This window comes from Cornus florida, unplaced genomic scaffold, assembly GCF_030987335.1.
Source record: "Cornus florida cultivar Cherokee Brave unplaced genomic scaffold, ASM3098733v1 CherokeeBrave_3.0.0_Hap2_Chr11, whole genome shotgun sequence".
Taxonomy (NCBI): Eukaryota; Viridiplantae; Streptophyta; class Magnoliopsida; order Cornales; family Cornaceae; genus Cornus; species Cornus florida.
In genome coordinates this window covers 28,283,276-28,309,992 of record NW_026775581.1, presented here as the reverse complement: position 1 = coordinate 28,309,992, position 26,717 = coordinate 28,283,276, and positions in this window count along the sequence as shown.

Below are 26,717 nucleotides of genomic sequence, written 5' to 3'. Positions count from 1 at the left end.
AAATACCAATTGAATTAAGGAATTGCCTAAAATCATGCAATCAAAATACATAATATATTAAATTCCCAAAGTACCGAACAATCAAACAATAGTATTTAGATTCGGGCTACATCAATGTCCAAAGAGAAGAATTAGCTACTCATGATGACGTAAGACATCATCTGTGTTGTTGTGGTCTTCATCGCCATAGACCACCAAAACTCCTTTTAGATCTTCTTCTTTAAAACTCTAAAAGCCGCCGTAAGAGAGAGATATGAGAGAGAGAAATCGATGATTTTCTATTGCTTTCTCCTCTTCTTTTATAATGGAGAACAAGTTTCAATCCCCTTTGAATTGGTTTTCTAGCTTTTGGTAACAATTAGGCCCATAAGGAAATAAAGAAATATGATTTTTGGTAATTCCCGCATGTATTTTCGACTTCTAAGACGTCTAGGCTCGAGCTTTTGGGTTCAGGCTCGAGCATCACCTGCCAACAAATTGTTTTGACTTTGTAACGTGATTTTGACTCATTTAGAGTGTGAATCAGAGATGTCTATTGACAAAAACATCGAGCTTCGAGTCTTCTTTCTAAAGCCGCTGAGTTTGCTCAATTTGGAGTTTTGAGTCAAAAGTTATGGCCAAAATACTGAAGCGGGTTTAGAGTTTTCAGCCATGCTCGAGCCCGAAGTGTTGGTGCTCAAGCTTTTTGATTCATGCTCGAGCCTTAAAACTCAGGCTCGAGCTCTGGGAGCAAAAATTGTCCAAAACGTCTTTTTATTGATGGTGTTCGATCCTCTCTTCATGGTGTTTGATCCCAAGGTGTTGGGCTCGAGCTTTAGGGCTGTGGGCTCGAGTTTTAGGTGTTAGTGCTCGATCCTTAAGGTCTGGCACGAGGTCTGGGAGCTTAGATATCAATTCCTTCAAATTCCGACGCCTTGTGCTCGAGCTTAAGGGTCAAGGCTCGAGCACCTTATAGTCAGGCTCAAGCATTATTTATTCAGGCTCTAGCCTGAAGGTGCAAGGCTTGAGCTTCAGAACTTAAACTCTTCCAAAATTCACTATTTTGACTATCGGTTTGCTCTGAATGACCGGCAACAACGCGGTAAACTTCATTATCATTATTTTCATCATAAAAGCCTGGTTTTAATTGCTTCTTTGTGAAAACACCTAAAAATATGAAATAAACATAAATAAGTATAAAACAAGATAGATATATCACTTTAAGTCTTAACATACGTATATTTAGGGACTCGAATATGCAATATTCAGCGTTCATCACACCCCCAAACTTGCATATTGCTAGTCCCTTAGCAGTACAGAACTAAAAAGCCACTTTCATGGGAATCACGGTTGCATTTAGCCTATGCAACAAGCCTTTAAACCCCTAGATTACCCCTAGTGGATGAGTTGTAGTCTCGTGAGGGTTTCCAGTGAATTTACCCACAAATTTCTCAAATCAGTGCCTTAATTGTCCGGTAAGCTCATTAAAACCTATTTTCGTATCATAATGTCCTATTAATGCATGAATCAGTCAACTACAATAAATATAAGGAACTATATTAAACAGGAAAAATCTCCAACTCTCAATATCATATCTGTAGCCATGGTCCCCATATGTTAGTTTAATCACATGTTTAACAATCTCTATCCCCAAAATCCTTTTTAATAGTGAACTTACAATTTTAAACATGGGCTTACCATCCATACTTACATCTAACTCATGTTATCCCTCAATTCAGAAGTAAACCTTTCAAATTCTAATCCCCAAGGTATTCTTCATAATTTTCTACAGGTATGCACTTATTTCATTCATCACTCAATTTTTTTCAACTCTTCTTTTTTTTCTTTCAAAATGGTATTGTGCAATGCTCAAGTCTATTAAGCTTTCTAAATCACCCTTGTAACGATTTTTCAGCCAATGACTCCCAAACCAGATGGCTTTAGGGCATTAGGTGTTAAAACACTCATGTTCAAGTAATCTCGGCAACCTAAACTACTTATGTAATGAACTTTCAGTCAATGACTCCCAAACCAGTTGGTTTTAGGGCATTAGGTGTTGAAACAACCCTAAGGACTTAATTGCTCAAGCCATTTAGGTACATACCTGAACTTGACCATTTTTCTCTCTTTTCTTTTGTTTTATTCACATTGGTGAAGAACTTTTTTTTTATTTTTTATTTTATTTTATTGCAAACATACCATTTTTTCTTTCAATATTTTTCTTATACCTTGGTTCTCAAAATCATCAAATTCACCTGCTCATTTCAGTTTAACATACATCAGAATAAGATTTCAAGTTTATACCCCACAGAATGCATGTAAATGTGAACATATGCATAGTGAAGTATTCTAGGAATCAAAATCATCAATTGTAACTATCCTGACAAAGTGGACCACAGGCCACCAAATGATATCAATTTTTTTTAAAAAAATCCCTATTTAGCATGAATTCAGCATACAAGCCATCTTCAACCAATATCAGACTACATATGGACATCACAACAATCGATAGATTTAAAATCATGCTTAAACAATTAAATTGCATCCTCTTGTACACAATATAGCAACAACAAAATTTTAAAAGGCACTGCCTTACCCCCAAACTTAAGATGCACATTGTCCTCAATGTGTGAAAACAGATGTAGAGTTAGAAAGATATTACCAAATATGCAGAACCAGCAACGATCAAGAATTGATAGCGCAGAGGGATGAAATCGTCACCTCACCCCCAAACTTAGTCATTTGTACCTGAAAAAATAATCACACTCCACAACACACATCAGAGTATCAAGTATATAGAGTAAAACAGATATATATCATTATACATAAGTCAATCAAATTTTTTTTTTTAATCATGTTTGTGAGAAGACTCACAAGTACAAGAAAGATTCAAAATCAAAGGAGGAGGATCTTTTGTTGGAAAGATAGTGACTAAATCCTCATCAATGATATCAAGAAAGAAGCATTCATCTTTCTCAGAGGAATATAGAGTGGCATTGAAGATGTTTAATTTGAGTTTCATGTTCCCAAAAGATATATCCATAGCCCTAGTCCTACAGTTAATGTTGGCATTTGCTGTACCTAAGAATGGACGACCAAGGATCACAGGAGTACATTGATTGGGATCATGGACAGGTTCTGTATCCAGGACAAAAAAGTCAACCGGAAAATAAAACTTATCCACTTTAATGAGAACATCTTCAATTAACCCACGTGGTTGCTTCAAAGATCGATCAGCAAGTTGTAACACCGTTGACGTGGGTTTAAGCTCTCCTAAGCCTAATTGCTCATACACCAAGTAAGGAAGAAGATTAACACTTGCTCCAAGATCAAGAAGTGCTCGGTCTATCACATTGTTTCCAATGGTGCAAGATATGGTAGGAGCACTAGGATCTTTGAACTTATGAAGAGTGTTGTGCTGAATGATTGCACTGACTTGCTCAGTGAGATAAATTTTCTTAGAGACTTGGTTTTTAATTTTCTCTTTTGAGTGCACAAGTCTTTCAGAAATTTAGCATAGGTAGGGATTTGATTGATAGCATCTAGGGGAGGAATATTGACTTTTGCCTCTTTGAAAACATCCATCATATCTTGGATTTTCTCTCCTTGCTTACCAAAGTAAAAGGGTCCCTTAAGACGTTCAGGAAAAGGTGCTCTTGGCTCATAAGCTATCTCAAGGTTGGGGATAGATGAAGAAGTGACTTCACCTTCAACTCCTTTAGAGTTTGATGGAGTAGGATGTGAGGGAACATCTGTTAGATGTGGAATTGGAAAAATAGGATTGATAGGAATTATACGCTTCTCTTTTTCTACCTCTTTTTCCTCAACTTGATTATCAATGATCTTTCCACTCCTCAAAGTAGTGATGGCATTAACTTGCTCATGACGAGAACTTGAAGGAGTAGTCTCATCAATCATGTAAGTTTGCCTGACTGGATTTGCAATTAGCTGACTTGGCATTGTGCCTTCATCTCTTTGAGTCAACACTTTAACTATTTGTCCAACTTGAATCTCTATCTTGGCTATAGATTTGGAATAGGAATGTACCAATTGAGTGGTGGACTTAAAATCATTAATTGCAGCCAAAACCTTCTCTTCAAATTCAGACGAGTATCTAGGAGGAGGAGGATCAGGATTAAATTGTTTCCTAAATTGAGGAGGGGAGTAGATGGAAGATTGATTAAAAGAATTATTTTGCAGAGGATTGGATGAATTATGGTACTATCCCTGAGATTGGGGAATAGTATTGCCTTGGCTTTGATTCTGCCATGATATATTGGAATGATCTCTCCAGCCAGGGTTATAAGTATTGGAATTTGGATTATAACCCGAACTGGGGAATGCAACATTGGTTTGTGCTTGTGGATTTTCAAAAGAGTGACCCAAGAGAGGACAACTGTTAGCATAATGAAATGGACTAGCGCAGATAGAACATACCTCTTTTGGCAAAGAGGAATGCTGAGAAGAATTAATAGTACTGACAGCTGACAAAACTTGGTCAAACTTTCGATTCAACACTTCCATTTGAGTGGCAAACTCTTTGGATTGTTCTGCTTCATACAACTTTTCAACTTGATGGATACCAGGAGTGGACCTAAACCTAGAGGAAGAAGCATGTTGAACATAATTTTTACTTAGGGCCTCAAATAGTTCCCAAGCGTCATCTGGGCTCTTATGCAGAAAACCACCATTATTAGAAGCATCTACCATGTTCCTATGTGGATCATGAAATCCATCATAGAAGATTTGCACCAAATGCCATTTAGGAATATCATGGTGTAGGCACTTTCTCAGAAGATCATTGTATCTCTCCCAAGTATCATGAAGTTGTTCACCCGGGATTTGGGAGAACGCCATGATTTCTCTTCTCATTTGTGTGGTTATATCCACAGTGTAGTATTTTTTTAAGAACTCTTGTTGTAATGTATTCCATATGCTTATGGAATTATGAGGTAGGGAGTGCAACCAAGTTCTAGTTTTTTCCTTGAGAGAAAATTGAAAAAGTCTCATTTTAAAAGCATCATCAGAGAGAGTGGACAACTTGGTAGTTAAATGCAATTCTAGAAATTCATCTATGTGCTTATAGGGATTTTCAGTAGCAAACCCATGGAAAGTTGGAAGCATTTGGATCATAGATGGCTTGATCTCAAAGTGGGTTGCATCAGATTGTGGAAATTGAAAGCAACAAGGTGATGTATATGAAGTGGGAATGAAGTGATCCCTCAATTGTGGTCCATTTGGATTAGCACCATTATTAGCCATGCCTGATTTAAAGAATTCTCCTAACAATTTAAGCTAATTTCAATGGTAACAAGTAGTAACAAAATGAAAAATTTTAAGTGAAGAAAAACAACAAAAACTCACAAAAGGTCCTAAAACCGAAGCTTCTATTCCTTAGGTGTCTTCGTCCTCGCTGCTAGATTCTTGCACTTGAAAAGAAAAAGAAATAAGGTGAGATATCAGAAAGTCCTAAAACTATAAACTAAAATAAAACTAATCTCAAACTCAACAAAACTGTGACATAGTCCCTGGCAACGGCGCCAAAAATTGATGTGTGTTTTTATTTATCAATAATAAAATACCACTCGCAATAGAATGAATCCTTGTAGGATAGAGCTATGTTGAGGGTGTCGAACCACAAGAACCGTGGTAGTTCATCGAGTCTTCAATTAATTACTATTTTAATTTAGAAGGAAGATTTGATTTGTTGTGTTGTGAAGCAATTCAATAACAGAGAAAAAAATAAATGAAATAAAAGGAATAAGATCAAGAGAAGAAATATTTAGGGATTGACTTCACCATGAACCTCATACTATAGTTAACTGTTCAACCTTGGGATTTCAACAATTATGTATAATATGGAATTAAACTCAATAACATTCGTTTAATTCAGATTAAAGAAAGATGTTTTATAAATTTCAGTTAATAATAACATATCTTCGGTTGGCACGAGTTATCTACCTACCTACTTCTAACTAATTTTGCAGTATAACTCGTCTTCCCTAGGCATATACTATAAAAACATTCATTCACAAAATACGTTTGAGCACCATTGCATGATCTCCATTCTTATGTCCGACAAGGCTCCGCCAGATATCGTCCAATAAGAATGGGTTGAATATAATTTAAGAATAATTAAATCTAAGACAAGGTATTAATTATTCAAAAACTATTTAATAATTAAAACACCAATTGAATTAATCAATTGCCTAAAATCATTCAATCAAAATACATAATATATTAAATTCCTAAAATACAGAATAATCAAACCATAGTATTCGGATTCGAGCTACATCAATGCCCTAAGAGAGGAATTAACTACTCATGACGACGCAAGATATAATCTGTGTTGTTGTGGTCTTCATCGCCATGGACTGCCAAAACTCCTTTTGGATCTTCTTCTTCAAAACTCTAAAAGTCGCTGTGAGAGAGAGATATGAGAGAGAGCAATCGATGATTTTCTATGGCCTTCTCCTCTTCTTTTATAATGGAGAATAAGTCCCAATCCCCTTTGGATTGGTTTTCTAACTTTTGGTAACAATTGGACCCATAAGGAAATAAAGATTTATGATTTTTGGTAATTCCCGCATGTATTTTCGACTTCCAGGAGGTCCAGGCTCGAGCTTTGGAGTTTAGGCTCGAGCTTTTGGGTTCAGGTTCGAGCATCACCTACCAGCAAATTGTTCCAACTTTGTAATGCAATTTTGACCCATTTAGAGTGCAAATCTGAAGATGGCTATTAGAGACAAAAATATCGGGCTTCGAGTCTTCTTTCCAAAGCCGCTGAGTTTGCTCAATTTAGAGTTCTGAGTCCAAAGTTATGGCTAAAATACTAAAGTGGGTTCAGAGTTTTCAGCCATGATCGAGCCCGAATTATTGGTGCTCGAGCTTTCTGATTCGTGCTTGAGCCTTAAAGTTCAGGCTTGAGCTCTGGGAGCAAAAATTGTCCGTCTTTTTATTGAAGGTGCCCGATCCTCTTTTCATGGTGCTCGATCCCAAGGTGTTAGGCTCGAGCTTTGAGGCTGTGGGCTCGAGCTTTAGGTGTTAGTGCTTGATCCCTAAGGTTGGCACGAGGTCTGGGAGCTTGGAAATCAATTCTTTCAAATTCCAACGCCTTGTGCTCGAGCTTAAGGGTCAAGGCTCGAGCACCCTATAATCAGGCTCGAGCATCCTTTATTCAGGCTCGAGCCTGAAGGCGCAAGGCTTGAGCTTCAGAACTTAAACTCTTCAAAAATTTACCATTTTGACTCTCGGCTTGCTCTGAATGACCGGCAACGACGCGATAAACTTCATTATCATTCTTTTCATCATAAAAGCCCGGTTTTAACTGCTTCTTTAGGAAAACACCTAAAAACATGAAATAAACATAAATCAGAATAAAACAGGATATATATATCACTTCAGGTCTTAACATACGTATATTTAGGGGCTCGAATATGCAATATTCAATGCTAATCACCACCTGCCGTCTTATCTCCTTTCTTCTTTCCATCATATCAAACAAATAACTAATAACAATCCACACCACCAAAATAAAGGCTATGTGAAGAAAATTCAAAGCTAAAAGACTCTTTGGCCAAAAAATCTCTTTGAGGGTCCCACGACTACATCTCCATTACAATCTCAATTTCTTTCTCCTCCCATTTTGGCTGACCCACTTTGCTTCCTTCTTATCCCAATCTTTCAATTACCCAATAGCACACACAATAAATATATATATATATATACACACAAATGACCTCCACTCTTTTCCACGGATCAGCTACCCCGTTTTTCTTCCTTTATTTTATTCATCCACCATCATCATATGCATAGCCTCCATCATCACCACGCATATACAATTGTATAAAAAAAATATATTACCTATCACATGCTAACATTCCTGTAACCAAAGCTTCATCAAAACCCACCAACTAAAAAAATAATAATTAAACTAATCCACTAAAAACAAACTCAAAAATAAAATTATAAATTAAAATATATATAAAAAAAAAAACCCGGGTTTTCAGAATCTCCACCAATTAAAAAGAATTTCGTCCCCAAAATTTCGATCCAACAATTTTCGCATAATCGAAAACATCAATAACCACAAAACCAAATCCATAAATCCTTACCCCAGGCGATATGAGATACCGTGATATGTAGGACATTGGAATGCACTTAAATAAAGCCATCTCTGATTTCTATGATTCAAACTCTCTTGGTTCTGTTGATGAAACTGATTAATCACATTGGGTTGATTGTACAATGTCTGATTCTGATTCAACCCTTCACGGCTTTGCTCCGAGCTCCGATTTCCAAAAACTCACCTCATAGCTTCGCCTTCTCGAGAGGGTTCACATCTTCGGCTTCGGCTTTCTGCTAAAGACTGAAGAAGAATATATATATATATATATATATATATATATATATATAAGGGCATTATTGGTATTTCACCTGAATGAATTTTATGTTTTTTATAATAAATTAGTAATTAAAGGTAAATTAGGATGGTTTCTAGGGACTTTGCAAGATATTTAGCTTATGATGACTCCTATAAAATTTGTGCATATTTTATTCAGTTAAAGCAAGCTCGTTTAAGAAGAAAATGTTTCACGCATTTAGTTTGCATTTTTCTGATGTTCTAAATCAACTGCAATATTTTATTCTTTCTCTAGTCCCTCCAAGTATTTGCAGGCAAAAGTCAGAAACATAGCTCTGTCAGTGCCAGTCACCAGCCCACACACTTCGTAACCGTTGTGGTAGCTAGTAGATGCATCACCCGCCCATTTAAAAAAAAAAAACAATAACAAACCTGGGCTACCTGCCCAATCACACTAACCAACCATCCTACTAGCTACCAGTAAACGCCATCCGCCCACACACACCCGGCTACGAATGGTAGCTAACCAGTACTACACACTCGCCAACTCACTATACATACACTTCCGGCTGCGTACAGGCTCTGATACCATTTTTGTCACGACCCGAAAATTATAATAAAATCCTTAATTTATACAAATCCAAGTACATCAAAGTAAACTCATCAAAAAAATCAATTTCCTCAAATATACACAAAAAAAAAATTCTCCAAATGAATAAAATAAATCCTGCAACGCCGACTCTTCCACTTAAGCCTGAATCTACCAATCTACGTTCATCTTCAGTACCTGAAACTGGAGGGTGGTGAGACGAGAAGTCCTAATAGGAAAAACCATAACAAGAGTTTCATGGAGGTTTAATAAAATAGCTTCACAATTTATACATATTCATGTGAGTATATAAATAAAATACATATGCATTTAATTAAAACATTTGAAGCAAAACCACCCCAAACCATTCAAGCTATAAAGAACCCTACACTTAAAAAGAATTTCCTCACTGGATTACCAAGTCCTCAAACTTCTGGCCTCCTGTAATGACCCTGTCATTTTCCTTCCTTTCCTTTTCTCAGATTTTCACGGATATTTTTTTTTTTTCCGTTGTTCTTTTCCTTTCTGAGTTCAGTTTTTCATCACTTAGTGTCGTCTCGAGTGCTCTGGAATGATTTCCGAGGCTCTTTTCTTTGGTTTGACAACTTCCTTTAAGGACCGAGTCATTTCCACATTTTTCATTTTTCGACACTATTCACTTTTCGTCATTTTCCCTATTTCGTCTTTTTCCCTATTTTGTCTTTTCCCAATTTGTCACTTTTTGGCACAACCTCACTTTTCGTGCTTGGAGTTAGTTTTTGACTTCACGTATCTTCATTCTAAGTGGTTTCCACGAAATACGTATCTTTACTTTTGTAGAAAAGTACTCTGGTTGCTCCCGGTGTCCATAGGGGCATGGATGCACAGTTCTTCAGAATCTTTATCATTTCTTGAGATGTTTTTCATAAATATCTTTTGAAGATATTTTATTTCAGGGGTTTTTAAGAAAATATTTTTGGAAGATATTTTCATTCTAGCCATTAGTGCAGTTTTCACTTTTTGGAGGGGCTATTGTGCAATTAATGAAAGTTATTGTAAAAATGCCTCGTTTTGAGCCTGAATCCTCGTATGGGATTCATTTTTACATTTTGTTGAGTTTTGTACTCTTAGAATTTCCTTCTGGTCGTTTTTCTCCAATTTTAGAGTTTCTGGCCCTAGTTGCCGCCAAACTAGTTCGGGGCATATCTCTTTGCCTGGGACTCGGTTTTCGACACCGTTTCTTTTGTTGTTCATATTTTCTCATTTTGAATCTTTTTCATTCATGGAGTTTCGCCGTTTAAGTGCGTCTGCTCAAATTTTACTTTTTCAGACCCGGCAGGGCCCTTTCGGGGCACTTTTTGAGATTTTCTGTAAATAGGGGGACTTAAAGTCAAAAAGTCATCTTCTCCCCTCTCCATGCATGACCAGAACCTGCTATGGCAGCCCAAGGGGGGCTTCCACCCTTCTCCTCTCATTTAAATCTCCTTCCCTTTGCTATAAAGTTATAGTGCCTTCGCGTTTTGTGTTTGTCTTGACTACGCGCTTCTTTCACCCTTATTAGAACCCGTTTTTGGCCAAATTTTGAGTTCGGGTTTGAGGTCAAGTTAGGATTTTGGTAGGTCCTCTTTGGAGTTTAACGTTCACGGCGTTGTCCTCGACAAAACCCCGAAGTATTGTCGGATTCGGAGCCATTTCATTTTGGTGGCTTTTGAGATTTTCATCTCAAATTAAGGTAGGGGATGTTTTAGGATTATATATATGTTGTATTGAGTGTTTCCCATGATTATACAACTTGTATGCATGCTTTTGTTCAAAATCTAGAATTTAATTTAATTATTTTCTATGTTTAAAATTTAATTCTCATGATGATATTCAACTTAGAATTAAATTGTGGCATGCTAGTAAATTAGACTTTGGTATGTTTGTTAATATATATTAAATTGGAAGTATTTGATAAAGAATTGCACTTTTTATTTAATAATTATCTTTTGTGAAAGTTTAATTATCATGGACATACCTTGCATGGAATTAACATGTGATAGGCTATTAAATTAAGTCTTGGCATGTTCTTTAACATACTTTAATTTGAGAGCATTTGGATGAGCATGAAAATCTAGAGATTTTAATTAAAATGATTAATTAAAATCTATTTTAAAGGTCCATTGGTTTAATTGAGTTTTTAACTTGATATTTGTGATGACTAGGGCTTGTATACTAGCATATGTTAATTTGGGACCATTTGATGTTGTTTTAGAATTAGGAATTTGACTATCATGGTTTAATTAAATTCCATCTTATTGTTTTAATGGCCTAATTAAGTTTTTGAATTGGTGTATGCAATGACCATGCTATGTTATTTAACATGTGTTAATTAGGGACAATTTGGTTGAGATTTGAAACTTAGAGAAATTAATTAATTTACTTGATTAATTTATGTTTCTATTGCATTATTGATTTAATCATGAATTTGGCATTGGAAGTATATTTAAATCATGATTTTGGACTTATATTGATTCTTCAGTTTATGTTTTCAATATTGAATTATATTGTTATAGCGTGTAACGAATTGCACACTGAAAATTCGACATGTGATGTTATTATAGCACGTAACGAATCGCGCTCTGAAGATTCGACATTTGTCATCCTATAGTAGTTGTGGATTTAGAGTATGAGCTGTGTGGTTACAACCTACTTGTGCATGGAATGTAGTTTCGTGCTTTATATATATTTTGTATATAAGTTGTAAACTTATTTATTTTGGAGTCACTTGGGACATTGTTACTACGATATAGCTAGAGTTTGGCTCTAGTGCGGGAGGTATGAGTTCTCCCCGTCAAGATAGTGCACACTAGGGGTGGTATTACCAGCGGGTTAGTGCCTGTAATAGCCGTTGAGGTCTTGGCAGAATTCCAAGCTTAGATGTCCAAGTATTCCACTATTTGATTTCACATTTTTAGATTTCTAGTTGATAACCTAAAGAATCTATGTCTTGATGTGTGGTATTAGAAATTCTAATTATACTAAATTGCTATATTTAGTTGATTTCGCACTTTTAGATTTCTAGTTGATAACCTAGAGAATCTATGTATTGATGTGTAGTATTAGAAATTCTAATTATACTAAATTGCTATATTTAGTTGATTTTGCACTTTTAGATTTCAAGTTGATAACTTTGAGAATCTATATCTTGTTGCTTTGTATAATATGTTTCTATGTTAGTTAAATTGCATAGATATTGTGATTCGTGTTTTATTGTTCAAATGTGACTTAGGAATGATCCTATAGATTCATTGGAACATAGACGTTAGGCGGTATAATCCACCTTTGTCGTTTTTTTATATTAGATTTCAATTTGATGACCTTAAGAATCTATATCATGTTGCTTTGTATAGCATGCTCCTATGTTGCTTGAATTACATGGATGATGTGATTTATGCTAGAAATGATCTAGGGCAGCTTAGGATGCTCCCTGAATCTCATCTTGACATAGACGTTAGGTGGCATGAGCCCCTTTGACATGTTTCACCTTAAGGTGATAAAATTATAAAATGCTAGGACGATGCATGCTCATTTCCTACGAGTAGATTTATGTTACTCACCCCAAAGTTACTGGGACATATTTCAGGTACAGGAATCAAGGTTGAGATTCTCATTATGCTCGGATGATTTGTGGACTTGAATGTTCCATTCTTGTAAAGGTTGGCTTGAAATGCCATCTGTAGCCTTATTTGTCAAATGTGTATATTTGATTCTAAACTTGTAATGTGTGCCTGAGCACACTTTTTGATTCTCATTTTATGTATATGATATAAGGCCAAGGGCCAAATTTCATTTGAAGTCCATGTTTATTCATAATGGTTGTATTTTGCCTTTAATGAGAATATGTGAAAAAACATGCGTTTTAGTATGTTATTTTGCACCGGAGTGTGCTTTATGTATGAAATTCATTATCTAACATTCATTTAATATGTATGAGGTGTGGCCAAGGGCCAAACATCATTTAGTTTTCATTTTTACATTTTAGTTCACATATTGCATTTTTGGGCTAAAATAGTAGAAACCGAGCCTTTAAGGGTTGATTTTCAAATCGGGTGGTGTAAAGTGTGTTCTGGCACCTCCACTAGGTCTCATTCATCTTGTATGAAGTGTAGCCAAGGGCCAAATGGTCATTTGAAACCATTTCCTAATTTTGGTTTCCATATTTTCCATTTCAAGTTCATTTTCGCCTTTTTGGCCGTCGGGGGGTCGGATTTTGACTCGGCCATTTCTGGGAGCCACGGACCATTCCTGCGAGCTCAAAATCATCACTTACGTTTGCGTGCATGATCGTTTTTAAGAAAAACCCTTTCCTTTATGATTTGAACCTCATATGGACTCATTTTAAAATTTTCTTGCATAATATGATTTTAGGGCCTTTTGGGGTTTTCCTTCGGAAAATAAATTACGGTCTTCACATGGTCACTTAGAAAACGTGATTTTAGAGGGGGGGGGGGGGGGGAGGGGTTTCTTTTTCGTGTTTTTCCAGAAAATGTCGTCTTGGTACCGGAAATCCCTCATAAAGTTTCAGCTTCCAGTTTTCATTTTAGCAGCTTTTTAGCTCTCTTGACCAGATTTCTTGGGAGGGTGTTTTGGCCATTTTTTAGCGAGTTTTTTTTCATTTTCTCTTGCGAGTCTAGGTAGAAAATTTGATTTCGGGAGGGGTTTCTTTTTCGTATTTTTCCAGAAAAATTTATCTTCTAGCCCGTTTCTGCTCTCAGATCCTATAGCAGCTTTTTGCCTCTTGTCTAGTTCTGATCTAGGGGCATTTTGGGGATTTCACAGTGAATTTTTTTCATTTTCGTTTGCGATGTCGGGTAGAAAACTCGATTTTAAGGGGGGTTTCTTCTTCGTGTTTTTCCAGAAAAACTCGTTTCGACCTCCATTTCAAGCCTCAGTTCTGGACACTCAATTTTTTCTTCTTGTTGTCATCATATGCATGCCATTGGGCGATGGCATGGGCATCGATGTGCTCGCGCATGGGCGTCGGGTGTGCCATGGCCTTCGTCGGGCCGCTGCGACGTCTCAACTTCAAACTCTCGTTTCTCCCTCGTCCGGACTCCAAATCGAGTGAACTTTTTTTTGAACTTGACTAATTTTTCGCTGTCTTTCCAATGGTATGCTCGGTTGCACCCAGATCTTCCTGGATAATTACCAGTTTACCCTTTTTGCTTTAAGTACTCGTTTTTCTTCGTCATGCCATTTCTCCTTCGTCCGGACTCCGAATCATTCGATTCTTGAGTCCATCTTGATTAGTTTTTCGTTGTCCTTCCAGTGATGTGCTCGGTGGCACCCGAGTCCACAGTTTTCAGAAATGACTATTTTACCCCTGGGGCTTATTGGTCATATTTTTGACCTTTTGCTTCCGCATCAGTTCTCATTGAGTTCCATGACCTCATGGAATGTTACTTTGACTTCTTAGAGTCTTGTTTTCCGTTTTCGCTTTCGCATTTTGTATCCGTTATTGGATCATCCTTTCGGTTCATCACTGACGCACTGGCCTAAAAACCAGGGCCGTCATACCTCCTCTGCAGACTGTCGGCTCACTCTCTATCCCTCCTTAATCTCGGCCCTCTCTGAAATCTCTCTAATTTTCCTTCTTTCTTTGCATTCACTCAATCCACACACGTTTGAAATATGTAAGGCAAATCCACCGACCTCACACAAATATCAGCAACAAACCCACGTGCGAACAAATAAATTTTGGACCAAAAAGTCTTCTGGTGGACCCCACTAAATCATTACATTTTTCTTTCTTTTCTTTTCAATTTCGTCAGCTACCTGCCTTCTTATCTCCTTTCTTTTTTCCATCATATCAGACAAACAACTAATAACAATCTACACCACCAAAATAAGGCCACGTGAAGAAAATTCAAAACTAAAAGACTCTTTGGCCAAAAAAATCTCTTTGTGGGTCCCACGACTACATCTCCATTACAATCTCCATTTCTCTCTCTTCCCACTTCGGCTGACCCACTTTGCTTCCTTCTTATCCCAATATTTCAATTACCCAATAGCACACACAATAAATAAATATATATATATACACACACACACACACAAATGACCTCCACTCCTTTCCACGGATCAGCTACCTTATTTTTCTTCCTTTATTTTATTCATCCACCATCATCATATACATAGCCTCCATCATCACCACACATATACAATTGTATAAAAAAAACATATTACCCATCACGTGCTAACATTCCTGTAACCAAAGTTTCATCAAAACCCACCAACTAAAAAAAATTAATTAAACTAATCCACTAAAAAACAAAATCAAAAATAAAATTATAAATTAAAATCTAAAAAAAAAAAATCCGGGTTATCACAATCTCCATCACTAAAAAAGAATTTCATATCCGATATTCGGATCCAACAATTTTTGCATAACCGAAAACATCAATAACCACAAAAAAAAATCCATAAATCCTTACCCCATGCGATGTGAGATACCGTGATATATAAGACGTTGGAATGCATTTAAATGAAGCCATCTCTGATTTCTACGATTCAAACTCTCTTGGTTCTGGTGATGAAACTAATTAATCATATTGGGTTGATTGTACAACGTCTGATTCTGATTCAACCCTTCACGGCTCTGCTTCGAGCTCCGATTTCTAAAAACTCACCTCGCAGTTTCACCTTCTCGAGAGGGTTCGCATCTTTGGCTTTGGCTTTGGCTTTCTGTTGAAGACTGAAGAAGAAAATATATATATATATATATATATATATATATATTAGAACCGAGAAGCACCCGACCGTTACACTACTCCACTACTAACTATAACATTCTTAACTTTGACACCATGTCAAAACTACATTGTTTATTTATTGATGTTATTGTGTAATATCTGTTTTGGTATAGTGCTGTTGTACTGGAAATGGGCTTATTCATTAAAGCACATACTCCTACTTTTTCTTATTCTTTTTGTTCTCTGAGGGTATGCCCTCTGTGCTCCTGTATTCCAGTTTTATTTTTTGAGCTCAATACAACTCCAATTATGAATATATATATATATATATATATATATATATATATATATTAGGGCATTATTAGTATTTTAACTTCATCAATTTTATATTTTTTATAATAAATTAGTAATTAAGGGTAAATTAGAATGGTTTCTGGGGACTTTGCAAGATATTTAGCTCGTGATAACTCCTATGAAATCTATGCATATTTTATTCGATTAAAGCAAGCTCGTTTAAGAAGAAAATGTTTCACGCATTTAGTTTACATTTTTCTGATGTTCTAAATCAACTGCAATATTTTGTTCTTTCTCTCGTCTCTCCAAGTATTTGCAGGCAACAGTCAGTAACATAGCTCTGTCAGCGCTAGTCACCCGCCCACACACTCCGTAACTGTTGTGGTACCTAATCGATGCGTCACCCGCCCACTAAAAAAAATAACAATAACAAACTTCGGATACCTGCCCAATCACACTAACTAACCATCCCAGTAGCTGCCAGTGAATGCCATTCGCCCACACACACCCGGCTACGAGTGGTAGCTAACCAGTACTACCCACTCACCCACTCACACCTGTCTACATCAACACTATACTCACACTTTCGGCTAGGTACAGGCTCTGATACCATTTTTGTCATGACCCGAAAATTCTGATAAAATTCTCAATTTAAACAAATCCAAGTACATCAAAATACACTCATTATCATAAATAATAATAATAAAAAATGTCCTCTTTTATACAAAAAAAATCAATTTCCTCAAATATACACAGAAAAATTCTCCAAATAAATAAAATAAACCTGCAACGCCGACTCTTCTACTTAAGCCCGAATCTAACAATCTACGATCATCTTTGGTACCTGAAATTGGAGGGTGGTGAGACGAGAAGTCCCAGTAGGAAAAATCATGACAAGAATTACATGGAGGTTTAATAAAACAGCTTCACAAAATATGCATAGTCATGTGAGTATATAAACAAAATACGTATGCATTTAATTAAAACATTTAATAAAACCAACCCAAGCCATTTAAGCTACAGAGAACCCTAAACTGAAAAAGAATTTCCTCACTGGATCACCAAGTCCCCAAACCTCCGGCCTCCTCTGCAGACTCTCGGCTCACTCTCTGTGCCTCCTCAATCTCGGCCCTCTCTGAAATCTCTCTAATTTTCCTTCTATCTTTGCATTCACTCAATCCACACACATATGAAATATATAAGGCAAATCCACTGACCTCACACAAATATTAGCCAACAAACTCACGTGTGCACAAATAATTTTAGCCCATAAAGTCTTCTGTGGACCCCACTAAATCATTACATTTTTCTTTCTTTTCTTTTCAATTTCGTCAGCCACCTGCCTTCTTATCTCCTTTCTTCTTTCCATCATATCAAACAAACAACTAATAACAATCCACACCACCAAAATAAGGCCACATGAAGAAAATTCAAAGCTAAAAGACTCTTTGGCCAAAAAATCTCTTTGTGGGTCCCACGACTACATCTCCATTACAATCTCAATTTCCCTTTCTTCCCACTTCGGCCGACCCACTTTGCCTCCTTCTTATCCCAATCTTTCAATTACCCAACAACACACACAATATATATATATACACACACACACACACACACACACACACACACACAAAAATGACCTCCACTCTTTTCCACGGATCAACTACCCTATTTTTCTTCCTTTATTTTATTCATCCACCATCATCATATGCATAGCCTCCATTATCACCACACATATACAATTGTATAAAAAAAATATATTACCCATCACATGCTAACATTCCTGTAACCGAAGCTTCATCAAAACCCACCAACTAAAACCAAATTAATTAAACTAATCCACTAAAAACAAACTCAAAAATAAAATTATAAATTAAAATCTAAAAAAAAATCCGGGTTATCACAATCTCCACCACTTAAAAAGAATTTCGTCCCCGAAATTCGGATCCAACAATTTTCGCATAACCGAAAACATCAATAACCACAAAACCAAATCCATAAATCCTTACCCCAGGCGATGTGAGATACCGTGATATGTAGGACGTTGGAATGCACTTAAATGAAGCCATCTCTAATTTCTATGATTCAAACTCTCTTGGTTCTGTTGATGAAACTGGTTTATCACATTGGGTTGATTATACAACGTCTGATTCTGATTCAACCCTTCATGGCTCTGCTCCGAGCTCCGATTTCCAAAAACTCACTTCGCAGCTTCGCCTTCTCGAGAGGGTTCACATCTTCGGCTTCTACTTCGGCTTCGGCTTCGGCTTTTTGCTGAAGACTGAAGAAGAAAATATATATATATATATAGTAGGGCATTATTGGTATTTCACCTTCATGAATTTTATATTTTTTATAATAAATTAGTAATTAAGGGTAAATTAGGATGGTTTCGGGGGACTTTGTAAGATATTTAGCTCATGATGACTCCTATGAAATCTGTGCCTATTTTATTCGGTTAAAGCAAGCTCGTTTAAGAAGAAAATGTTTCACGCATTTAGTTTGCATTTTTCTGATATTCTAAATAAACTGCAATATTTTGTTCTTTCTCTAGTCTCTCCAAGTATTTACAGGCAACAATCAGTAACATAGCTCTGTCAGTGCTAGTCACCTGCCCAAACACTCCGTAACTGTTGTGGTAGCTAGTCGATGCGTCACCCGCCCACTAAAAAAAAAAAAAAAACAATAACAAACCTGAGCTACCTGCCGAATCACACTAACCATCCATCCCAGTAGCTACCAGTGAACGCTATCCACCCACACACACCCGGCTACGAGTGGTAGTTAACCAGTACTACACACTTGCCCACTCACACCCATTTACATCATCACTACACTCACACTTCCGGTTGGGTACAGGCTCTGATACCATTTTTGTCATGACCCGAAAATTCTAATAAAATCCTCAATTTATAAAAATCCAAATACATCAAAATACACTCATTATCATAAATAAATAAAAAAAAATGCCCTATTTTATACAAAAAAAATCAATTTCCTCAATTATACACAAAAAAAATTCTCCAAATAAATAAATAAATCCTGCAACGCTGACTCTTCCACTTAATCCCGAATCTAACAATCCACGTTCATCTTCGGTACCTGAAACTGGAGGGTGGTGAGACGAGAATTCCCAGTAGGAAAAACCATAACAAGAATTTCATGGAGGTTTAATAAAATAGCTTCACAAAATATACATATTCATGTGAGTATTTAAACAAAATACATATGCATTTAATTAAAACATATAATAAAACCATTTGAAGCAAAACCACCCCAAGCCATTCAAGCTATAGAGAACCCTATACTGAAAAAGAATTTCCTCACTGGATCGCCAAGTCCTCAAACCTCCGGCCTCCTCTACAGACTCTCGGCTTACTCTCTGTCCCTCTTCAATCTCGGCCCTCTCTGAAATCTCTCTAATTTTCCTTCTGTCTTTGCATTCACTCAATCCACACACAAATGAAATATATAAGGCAAATCCACCGACCTCACACAAATATCAGCCAACAAACCCACGTGTGCACAAATAATTTTAACCCAAAAAGTCTTCTGGTGGACCCCACTAAATCATTACATTTTTCTTTCTTTTCTTTTCAATTTCTTCAACCACCTGCCTTCCTATCTCCTTTCTTCTTTTCATCATATCAAACAAAAAATTAATAACAATCCACACCACCAAAATAAGGCCACGTGAAGAAAATTCAATGCTAAAAGACTCTTTGGCCAAAAAATCTCTTTGTGGGTCCCACGACTACATCTCCATTACAATCTCAATTTCTCTCTCTTCCCACTTCGGCCGACCCACTTTGCTTTCTTCTTATCCAAATCTTTCAATTGCCTAACATCACACACATTAAATATACACACACAAATGACCTCCACTCTTTTCCACGGATCAGCTACCCTGTTTTTCTTCCTTTATTTTATTCATTCACCATCATCACATGCATAGCCTCCATCATCACCACACATATACAATTGTATAATAAAAATATATTACCCATCACATGCTAACATTCCTGTAACCAAAGCTTCATCAAAACCCACCAACTAAAACAAAATTAATTAAACTAATCCACTAAAAACAAACTCAAAAATAAAATTATTAATTAAAATCTAAAAAAAAAAAAAATCCGGGTTATCATAATCTCCACCACTTAAAAAGAATTTCGTCCCCGAAATTCAGATCCAACAATTTTCGCATCACCGAAAACATCAATAACCACAAAACCAAATCCATAAATCCTTACCCCAAGTGATATGAGATACCGTGCTATGTAGGACGTTGGAGTGCACTTAAATGAAGCCATCTCTGATTTCTATGATTCAAACTCTCTTGGTTCTATTGATGAAACTGATTAATCACATTGGGTTGATTGTACAGCGTTTGATTCTGATTCAACCCTTCACCGCTCTGCTCTGAGCTCCGATTTCTAAAAACTCACCTCGCAGCTTTGCCTTCTCAAGAGGGTTCGCATCTTCGGCTTGGGCTTCAGCTTTTTGCTGAAGACTGAAGAAGAAAATATATATAGTAGGGCATTATTGGTATTTCACCTTTATAAATTTTATATTTTTTATAATAAATTAGTAATTAAGGGTAAATTAGGATAGTTTCTGGTGACTTTGCAAGATATTTAGCTCATAACGACTCCTATGAAATCTGTGCATATTTTATTCGGTTAAAGCAAGCTCATTTAAGAAGAAAATGTTTTACGCATTTTGTTTGCAGTTTTCTGATGTTCTAAATCAACTGCAATATTTTGTTCTTTCTCTCGTCTCTCAAATTATTTGCAGGCAACAATTAGTAACATAGCTCTATCAGTGCTAGTCATCCACCAACACACTCCGTAACTGTTGTGGTAGCTAGTTGATACGTCACTCGCCCACTAAAAAAATAAACAATAACAAACCTTGGCTACCTGCCCAATCACACTAACCAACCATCCCAGTAGTTGCCAGTGAACGCCATCCGCCCACAGACACGCGGCTACGAGTGGTAGCTAACCAGTACTACACACTCGCCCACTCACACCCGTCTACATTATCACTACACTCACACTTCCGGCTAGGTACATGCTCTGATACCATTTTTGTCATGACCCAAAAATTCTAATAAAATTCTCAATTTATACAAATCCAAGTACATCAAAATATACTCATTACTATATATATAAAAAAAAATACCCTCTTTTATACAAAAAAATCGATTTCCTTAAATATACACAAATTTTTTTTCCAAATAAATAAAATAAATCCTGCAACGCCGACTCTTCCACTTAAGCCCGAATCTAAAGATCTACGTTCATCTTCGGTACCTGAAACTAGAGGGTGGTGAGACGAGAAGTCCCAGTAGGAAAAACCATAACAAGAATATCATGGAGGTTTAATAAAATAGCTTCACAAAATATACATATTCACGTGAGTATATAGACAAAATACATATACATTTATTTAAGACATTTAATAAAATCATTTGAAGCAAAACCACCCCAAGTCATTCAAGCTATAGAGAACCCTACGTTGAAAAAGAATTTCCTCATTGGATCACCAAGTCCTCAAACCTACAACCTCCTCTAAAGACTCTCGGTTCACTCTCTGTCCTTCCTCAATCTCGGCCCTCTCTGAAATCTCTCTAATTTTCCTTCTGTCTTTGCATTCACTCAATCCACACACATATGAAATATATAAGGCAAATCCACCGACCTCACACAAATATCAACTAACAAACCCACGTGCGCATAAATAATTTTGGCCCAAAAAGTCTTCTGGTGGACCCCACTAAATCATTACATTTTTCTTTCTTTTCTTTTCAATTTCGTCAGCCACCTGCCTTCTTATCTCCTTTCTTCTTTCCATCATATCAAACAAACAACTAATAACAATCCACACCACCAAAATAAGGCCACATGAAGAAAATTCAAAGCTAAAAGACTCTTTGGCCAAAAAGTCTCTTTGTGGGTCCTATGACTACATCTCCATTACAATCTCAATTTCTCTCTCTTCCCACTTCGGCTGACCCACTTTACTTCCTTCTTATCCCAATCTTTCAATTACCCAACAGCACACACAGTAAATATATATATATATATACACAAATGACCTCCACTCTTTTTCCACAGATCAGCTACCCTGTTTTTCTTCCTTATTTTATTCATCCACCATCATCATATGCATAGCCTCCATCATCACCACACATATACAATTGTATACAAAAAATATATTACCCATCACATGCTAACATTCCTGTAACCAAAGCTTCATCAAAACCCACCAACTAAAATAAAATTAATTAAACTAATCCACTAAAAACAAACTCAAAAATAAAATTATAAATTAAAATCTAAAAAAAAAAAAATCTGGTTTATCACAATCTGCACCACTTAAAAAAAATTTCATCCCCGAAATTCGGATCCAACAATTTTTGCATAACCGAAAACATCAATAACCACAAAACCAAATCCATAAATCCTTACCCTAGGCGATGTGAGATACCGTGATATGTAGGTCATTGTGGTAGCTGCCAGTGTTAGTCACCCCCTGACACACTCCGTAACCGTTGCGGTAGCTAGTCGATGCGTAACCCGCTTATTAAAAAAAAAAAAAAAAAAACAATAACAAACCCGGGCTACCTCCCCAATCACACTAACCAACCATCCCGGTAGCTGCCAGTGAACGCCATCCTCCCACACACACCCGGCTATGAGTGGTAGTTAACCAGTACTACACACTCGCTCACTCACACCCATCTACATCATTGTAATAGTTAGTTTCTCTATGTAGTAAAGTTGGAGATTAGGGTTAGAAGAAAAGAGAAGAATGGAAGCTTCAAGAACACATCTCAAGATCTACACACACACTCTCTCTCTAGATTTTAACAAAAAAGAAGAGGAAGAAGATGGAGCCATGTTTGGGGATTACCATTGAAGGTTCCAAGATCACACCCACCTCCTTTATGATTGGCTCGACTTCTCCTTGGGGCTTGGATGAGCCCCAAGTTTGTAATCTAAACCTCTATCTCTTCATACTTTTTGGGGAATAATATTTTGTGATTAATGTTTTAGCCTTGTAAATTTAATAAATCTTGGGTTCTCTTTTGATTTCTATAGATTAATTCTTTCTGTTGATTCTCTATGTGATTACATGTTATCTTATGTGTAATTATTTAGGAATTGATCTCTACACTAGTTTTTCTATATTAATTGCATGTCTATGTGTGGTTGATTCAGAATCCAGTGATGGCTAGACATGATTTTTATTAGATGGGTTTGTCAATTAATTGGATGGATTATGCTTATGCTTGATGGATTGTTCTACAATTTAATTCATGCTTGTAAGTAGGTAGACAATCTTTACTTGATTTGATATTTCATAGCTTATTATTGCAAATTCCTTGATTCTCTAGATTAATGTGTGCTACAATAGTGACTAATTTGATAGGTCATGCTTAGAATTGATAGGTTGTTCTACACTTAGTTTAATTGTTGGTTAGGTAGGCAATTCATTATTAAATTTGATGGTCAATGCTTAATATTGCAATTGGTAGTCGCATTTTGTTCACAAGAATGTTTTCCCCAAATTAGTTAAAAGTGTGTGGTTTGGTGAACGAGCTTGGTGGCGATTCCAATGCATCCTAAGACCTCACTTCTCGTCTATTAAATCCTTAACTCAACTTAGTTTATTTTACTTGCATTTTAATTAATTATTTTCTAGAGTAATCAACCAACCAATCTCTCCTTGCAATCAATTAATACATTAGAGTTGAAATTAAATTCCAATACGTATAATCTCTGTAGACGATCCCTACTCGCTATGCTTCATTAGTTGTAGTAGTGATTTTTATAAATGTAAATTTGACTAGAAAGGCTTTTGAAACCACATTCATATTTTGACCTTGCGAAGCGACCTCTCGCATTATAATGTCCGTTTTCTAAACACTTAGAAAGGGGATCGTCATTGGGGCGTAAGGTTTCTTTGTCTGAGTATGTAGGTTGTCTTGGGAAGAATGTTCGGAGTAATCAATTAAGTGTTAGTGACTGATTGTGTTGTAGATGGTTTGAGGAGACAGTTAGGTGTTGAGCATTCTGGTCTTTGTGCCCATTTTTCCTTTTGGGATTTGTCGGCATGGTATTGCTGTATAGAGATTCTTTCTAGTGGCAAGTTGTGGTTGTTGTGGGGGGTATTGAAAGTGAGGCATACTCTCTTGTTGTGATGGTGTCATCCTAGGATGCTTGAAGGGAGATCGCTTAACGGTAGCTTATTGAGTCGGTGGGATGTGAGTTCGAGTTGTCATTCGTGGATGATAGGAGTAGAGGGGTTATGGCATGGTGTTTAGTACTGTTAAGCAGAATGGTTTAAGGTATGATCCAAGGGTAGATTAGAAAATGAAAGTTGTTTATCGAATGTTATCAGGTAGGTGATGGAGTTGTGTGCACGATCAAGGTGATTGTGGACGATTTAGTCTCTAGAGCCAGTGAGGGCGATATTTCCATATAGGCACCTTTTTCTTTTGACAAGTCAGTGGGTTGCTGTGATTGAGGTCACGGGTCTTGTGTGCACGTGTAATACTTTAATATTTTAAAGGATTAATTTATTGGAAATAATTACTTTTATTTTATTTTAAAATGTTTTGATTAATTTAATAGTGATTAATTATTTTTATTTTATTTTTAAATGATTTGTGTTATTTAATGAAGTGCGTAGATTAATTGTCTTGTTTTAATTAAATTATATTTTGTAATTATATTTATTGAATTGATATGGTATTTGATTTGTGGAATGCTATGAGTGAATTGATTATTTGATTTGTGTGTATTTAAGCTTGTGTGATTTTATTGTGAATTATTTGTATTTAATAAGTTTAATTTAATTAATTTATTTATTTAAGTTAATTGGTTTGGGCTTAGGAGGAGTAGGACCAATGGATGTGGTTTTGGGCTTGAATGAAGCCTTGGTGGGTTAATTAATAAAGGCCTATGGTTTTGAAGATATTTAAAATAATTATATTTCTATAATTATATATATATATAATTAATTAAATGTATATAAATATAATTAATTAATGATCATTATGGAAGGATATATATATATTTATTGATATATATAGGTATATATATGATTTATTTAATTAATGATTATTTATGAAAGGAATATACACACACACTATATAATATATTTGTGTATATATATTTATTAATTAAAGATTATTATTTTTATTATTTTATTTGGTAGTCATAATTGGAAAATGATTTGGATTTTTAATGTGCATAAATATACGCATAAGACTTTAGGGTTTAAAGGTTTTCACGTTAGAAAAATAAGAGAGACAGAAAGAGATGAAGAAGAATGGCTGACAAAGAGGAGGCCGGATCAGAGAAATAGGACGTCGGATTTGGAAGGAACATGCGAGTTTTTGTCTACTTCTCCTCTTAGAACTCATAAGCCTATCACCTTAATTATCAAAATTATAGTTTATTTTTATTTAGTTAATTAAAATATTTTGTTAATCAGAATATTATGATCACATTTATTCTTTGCAGATATATAGATTTAATGTGTATGTATGTATTATTAGGATATTCAAATTTTAATTTGTGAAATTTTTTAGAGGAAGATTTAATCAAGTTAGCATGATTAATCATATTATATGGAGGTTAAATTATTAAATATGTTAAATATAGTATTTGGGTCCTTCTGATTCAGATTTTTAGAATTTCTTTTACATAATTTTTGGGCTATTTATATATACTGGAGCTTACAATTGCATCGACGGCATCCACAAAGGGGATTAGATCCTGTGCAGCGCGGCACAATGCATTTCAGCGTGCCCACATCAGCTCTATAGAATGGTTCTGATGGATCAGTGAATAATCCCACGTGGGCGTGTACATAAGAAGAAGGTGGACTCGCTAATTTAGGCCGTGGGTGGAGTTGATGGATGGTGGGCTAATCAGGTGTAGCGCAGCGCATGGAAATATGGTGCGCGTGGGCATCTGGACTGTTAACGCGGTCTGGTCAACGGAGGAGTAATATAGTACGGCGTGGCGCACCAAATCACGGAGTGCCAATGAATGAGGAAAAGCCAGCACAGCAGAGGGACACATCAGGCGCGTGCAGGCGCGTGAAAGTGCGTGGACATGCCTGCTAGCCAGTGGAAGCGCGTGAGGGTGGTTTGGGGTCCCTGGAAGTTCCTATGAGGTCCAGTGAATTCCCAGAATTGATTTTTAAGCTGTTAAGGTTGAAAGCAACCATTAAAGGATGTGTTCGTGGTGTTTTGAGAGGTATGGAGTATCACTACGATATTTAATGTGTGCATATATATTTAATTAGTTATTGGGGATAGAATGATGTATAAAATATATACATATATACGAATTAATTAATATATGATTAGTATGGAAGGATGTATGTATATTTGTATTGATATATATATATATATATATATATATATATATATATATAATTTTAATAATCAAGGATTATTATGGAAGGTCTTATATTTGGTATGTCTTAATAGGTTGGTTATTAAATTAAGTGCTATGTTTATAATATGCATGGAATGCCTATGTATGATTTGATTTATGATTAAATTAGTTTTAAGGTTTGGTACATGGTTAAATTGAAGGCATGGATGAGTTGCCAAAGGCTTAAATATATGGCCTTGTTATTTATGAATAAATTTCATATATGGGAAGTATGGATGAATTGCTAATTAAAAATATAAATAAATATACGTAAGGAAGCATGGTTGAATTACTAATATATAAATAAATATATTTATAAT